This window comes from Cryptomeria japonica, chromosome 3, assembly GCF_030272615.1.
Source record: "Cryptomeria japonica chromosome 3, Sugi_1.0, whole genome shotgun sequence".
NCBI classification, from domain to species: Eukaryota; Viridiplantae; Streptophyta; class Pinopsida; order Cupressales; family Cupressaceae; genus Cryptomeria; species Cryptomeria japonica.
In genome coordinates, this window is record NC_081407.1 from 156,059,164 (window position 1) to 156,064,554 (window position 5,391).

Below are 5,391 nucleotides of genomic sequence, written 5' to 3' on the forward strand. Positions count from 1 at the left end.
CTCTGGTATTTCTCTCTGTATAACCATCACTTGTTCCGCGCTACTTACCAACTTCACTCTAGAGGAAGCTGTTATGGTGGGGGGGGGGGGGGGGGGGATTTAGTCTGGGTTGAGTCAGACATTATTGACGAATGCTTCCGCAATGAGCAATGTGTTTGGATGTATGCCAAGGAAGGGGCATTATCCCGTTCATGGAAGCCATGACTGGGTTTGACGAAAACCTCTCCATGCAGTTTGCCAACAACTGGAATGATAACAGAGTTGTTATGGGGGATATTTCGTTTGAAATCAATGAAGACGTCATCGCCCAGGCTATGAGTCTTTCAACTGAGGGAAGGAAGTGGAAGAAAACCAGTAGGGTTACGGATGAGACCAGTATGAACAAATTCTACAAAAAGGGTGAGGAACCAGTTAAGATGCGTGGGGGTTTCAACAGAGAATACCTACCTTATCTGTGGGACCAGATGCGTAAAACTATTATGAAATACTTTACCCTTGAGGGAAGATATGATGTTTTATATTATTACCATTTCCCGTTGCTCAATCATTTTCGCAACCATGATACTATTTCCTTTATGTTCTTTCTATTGCATGCCTTAGAGTCTACTGTTAAAGAAGTTCGTCATTGCACGAGTCAAGACAACAATTTCACCATCCTCCACCAGGGTTTGATGTTTCGGCTCTATAATTTCCATAGGGCCCTGTGTCCACCTAAACCCATCTCTGTTCAACCTGCTCTCTCCTTCCATGGCCCCCCTGTTGGTACTAAAAAAGGTAATAAAAAGACCTCGAAAAAGCCTATTATGCCTTGTCAATCCCCTGACCACGCCCCTCTCATTTCCCCCAAAATTGGGGAGAAAAACAAAAGCAATCCTTCCGTTGCTAAAGCTACTTCCAAGAAACCCAGGAAAGAACCTAAGATCCTGTTAGATGAGTCTAACGCGGAGGAAGGTGTGACCCCACGGAGGTCCAATAGATTTGTTGGCAAACCCCATATGAAACAAATCGTTGTGAGGAAGAACTATGTCAATGAGGGTGAGGAAGATTCTGAGAAGGCATAAAGTGATAAGGTCGAGGATGATATGGAGGCCACAGAGGGCTCAGAGTCTTCCAAGCTGGATACCAGTGCCTCTGACTTTGAGACTGTTAAGGATGATAATAAGAACACCTCCCTTTCTTCTGCCACTTCCCCCCCCCCCCGCCCCCCCGCATAATCAGATCTCTGAGGAGGATGGGAGAAATTCCAAGGGCGGTCAGACTGCTACTGAAGGTGGAGAGAAGGAGGAGGTGATGCATTTTGCGGGTTGTAATGCTATCTCTGAGGACGTGAATGGACTGAAGAAGAAGCTGGACTATTTGGATTCCCATGTCAACAAAATTGCAAAAATGGCCATTAAAGTCATGCACTCCTCGGCCACTTCAATGTGCCTACTGCACCAGGAAAAAGTGAAACAGGGTGAGCTGGAAGGTGACACCACGAAGGAATTGTTTGAGTTCCTGGCTAAAGATTGGATCGGGCTTCTACTCTCCCAGCACATTGGAGCTAGAAAAAAATGATTAATGGTGGATACTTTCCTTTTTTGTTATAGTTTTAGTTTCAGGATCGACTAGATCCCTATTAAGTTTAATTTCCTTATCAGCCATATGAGGCTTGTCAAGACTCTTGCTACTTTCTTTAGTTTTTATAGTATGAACAATATGCTTATCTTTAAGGATAGATGGTTTAAGGTTAGTTTCTTTTTTTATTATTTGTTGTTTAAGTTCCTATATGGACGAGATTGTTATCAATCTTGGGTTATTCTATAGCTGCGGGTGGTTTTTGTTTTTGATGATTAAGATAGGGATTGGATGACTGTCATTTGGCAGCTGTGTATGTGTTGTTTATGCTCTCTCTGAGGCTTACTGTGTATTTAGGGTTAGCCCCCTTATTTTGGCTGCTTTATTATCAAAAACATTAAGCGGTAACATCTCTATAGGGGTTTAATTCTGGGTAGCAAAATCACAACACCTTGATTTAACCATAACACAATGCCATTACCAAAAAAATTCAATATATCTTTATATTTAAGAGTTTAAAGTTATTGTTTGGAGATTTGGGCATCAATGATGTAGTCTTGCTGGCGTTATTTTTATTGCGTTGTTCAAAATTACCTCGAAAACTGTTAGATCATGAAGACATATATTACCATCATTTTATGTGTCACTATAAAATTGGATATTTCTTTTATGTTATTTGTAAAAGTTGTACTTGCACAAGTATATATGCACATATATTATGTCCTGATTAAATTTTTATTATTGATTTTTCTTCAACTATTAATTATTTTAATACATATAATTAAGAGTTTAAGTGCGCGGCAACATAAAGATTGTTGGGCTTTTCAAGATTTCCATTGCTATGGCTGAGAAACTTGAGAAAATACAAAGAATTTTTCTGTGGATGGGGTTGGAGGAAAAGGCTAGAATCAACTTAGTCAATTGGGAGATGGTGTGCAAACCTAAGTGCATGGGAGGTCTAGGGATTAGAAAAATTTATGATCTGAATAAGGCCTTGTTGAATAAAATTGGACGGAACCTTATGAAGGACAAAACTAACTGGAGCAAGATTATGAGGGCCAAGTACTTCTATCAGACCCCCTTCTACTCCCTCCTTTCCTCCAATGAGCTCCCTTCAGGGTCTAAGATATGGAACAACATTGTTAAGAATAGGAAGCTTCTCAAACAGGGTCTAAAATGGCAAGTAGGCAATGGTGAGAAGATCAAATTCTGGGAGGACAACTGGATTGGCAACAGACCCCTTGCCTTCTCCTGTTTCAGTTGTCTCAAGGACACTCTCAAGGACTCGTTAGGCTCTCTTGTGATAAACTACATCTCTCCCTCCTATTGTTGGTTATGGCTCGCTGATGGTCTGGGAAACAACCCCCAGTGGGCCCATTTGGCTGGAGAGTTACAATCCCTTCTTGAAAGGATCAGGATCCCCTGTTTCACTCACACTGATAAACTTGTTTGGGCTGCGAACCCCTCAGGGACTTTCAGTGTTACATCGGCCTATAATCTCTTGGAAGTTTGGAACTCTCAACTCATCCCTAAAGTTAACTTCTTCCAGTGGACGACCCTTCACGAGAAGATCCTTACTATTGATAATCTTAAAAAGAGGGGATTTCTGCTAGCCAATAAGTGTGTCATGTGTAATTATGCAGAGGAAAGCATAAATCACCTCTTTATCCATTGCCCCTTCGCTTCTATGGTCTGGCACAAAATTTTACATAAATTTGATTTGGCTTGGACCTTCTTAGAAGACTTGCAGCAGTTTATCAACAATTGGAAGTGCCCCTACGCTGACCCGTCGATCAGTCTATTTTGGAGACTCATACCTCCCCACATCGGTTGGCATATCTGGAAGAAAAGGAATAATCAGATCTTTTGTGGTACCAACAGCTCGGTTGACACAATGGCTGACATAGCCGAGAAGCTCCTCAGAGAGAATGCCCTAATCTGCAAATGGAAAACTCTGCAATCTACCCTTATGGTTTTGGACCGCAACTGGATTAGAACATGGAATTTGCCAGACAATCTCCTTTGATATGAAAATTCAAAAAAATGGAGAGGCTTATTACCAGATGGTCAACACCTCCCCCTCCATGGCTCAAACTTAATTTTGACCGTGCTTCTCGTAGTGGTTTTGCAACAGGAGGTGGAATTATCAAGGACAACATGGGCAACCTGGTTCTAGCCTATGCAGGAAATTTTGACTCTGTCTTCAGCAACATGGTTGAGGCCCTTACTCTCTTCTAGGGGCTTAAGCTGGCTCTTGATATCAATGCTAAAAGATTGATCATTGAAGGGGACTCTAATTTGATTATTGAGGTAGCTAAAGAAGTTTCAGGGGTTAGCTGGATGATCAACAACGTCATCAAGGACATCTAGTCCATGATAGTTTGGCTGGAGGAATTTCAAATTCAGAATATCTAGAGAGAGGGAAACACATTGGCGGACTCTCTGGTTGCAACATGTCTGGAGATAAAAGGTATGAGGTGTTGGAGACACCTTGATTCTCTTACTGACAAGCAGAAGGACCTTTTTAGGAAAGAAAAAATTGCTTCTACCAATCAATGATGTGCCATATACTTTTTATAAGGGGTCGCTTTGGGCTAGCTGCTATGCTAAGCTGTTGGAGGGAAATTTTAATTCAAATTGGGCGAGCTATGCCAAGCTGACCTCATGTGGTCCCCACCTTCTCCGTCCGGTGCCGACGTGGTGGGACACGGAATTCTACATCGCCGAAGGATTGAAGCGCCAACTTTTAATCATTAATCACAACAAGGACACTCGTTATTACCATAACTGGAACTTAAGATCTCTTCATAATGACGATCTTTTCAAGTTGGTAGAGAAATTAAGAGGTGTCCCTTCGCATGCTTCCCAGAGCTGGCGTACGCATGCCTTGGGAAACACCACTAAAAATAATTATTGCAACTCGCACAACACTTTGGCTAGTTCTCGGTTGATTTCTCTTATCTCTAGCTCTGGTTTTTCCCTCTGCATATCCTTCTTCAGGTCTGCGCCGCATCTCAACTTCACTCTGGAGGAAGCTATCATGTGGGGGAATTTAGTCCGGGTGGAACCAGAAACTATTGATGATTGTTTTCGTACTGACCCATGCGTCTGGATGTATGCTAAGGAAGGGAGAATCATCTCGTTCATGGAAGCCATGACAGGGTTTGACGAAAACCTCTCCATGCAGTTTGTCAACAACTGGAATGACAGGAGAGTGGTCATGGGGGACATTTCATTTGAAATCAATGAGGAAGTTATCACCCAGGCTATGGGTCTCTCTACTGAGGGCAGGAAGTGGAAGAAAAGAAGTAGGGTTGCGGACAAGAACAACATGAACCGCTTCTTCAAAAAGGGCGAGGAACCGGCCAAAATGGGTGGGGGTTTCAATAGGGGATGCTTACCCTACCTGTGGACCAAGTGTGCAAGATTATTATGAAATAATTTACCCTCGAAGGAAGGTATGGCATTTTCTACTATTACCATTTCCCATTGCTCAATCACTTTCACAACCAAGGTACCATCTCTTTTCCATTCTTTCTCTTGCATGCCTTAGAATCTACTGTTAAAGATGTCTGCCACTGCATGAGTCAAGAGGGTAATTATACCATCCTCCACCAGGGGCTGATGTTTCGGCTATACAATTTTCACAAGGCCCTGTATCCCCCTAAGCCCATCTCAGTCCAACCCGCCCCCTCCATCCAAGGTCCCTCTGTTGGTTCTAAAAAAGGCCTCAAAAAGACTTTGAAAAAGTCGATGATGCCTTGTCAATCCCCCGACCAAGGCCCTCCCTTCCCCCTCAAAATTGAGGAGAAAAACAAAAGCAACCCTTCAACT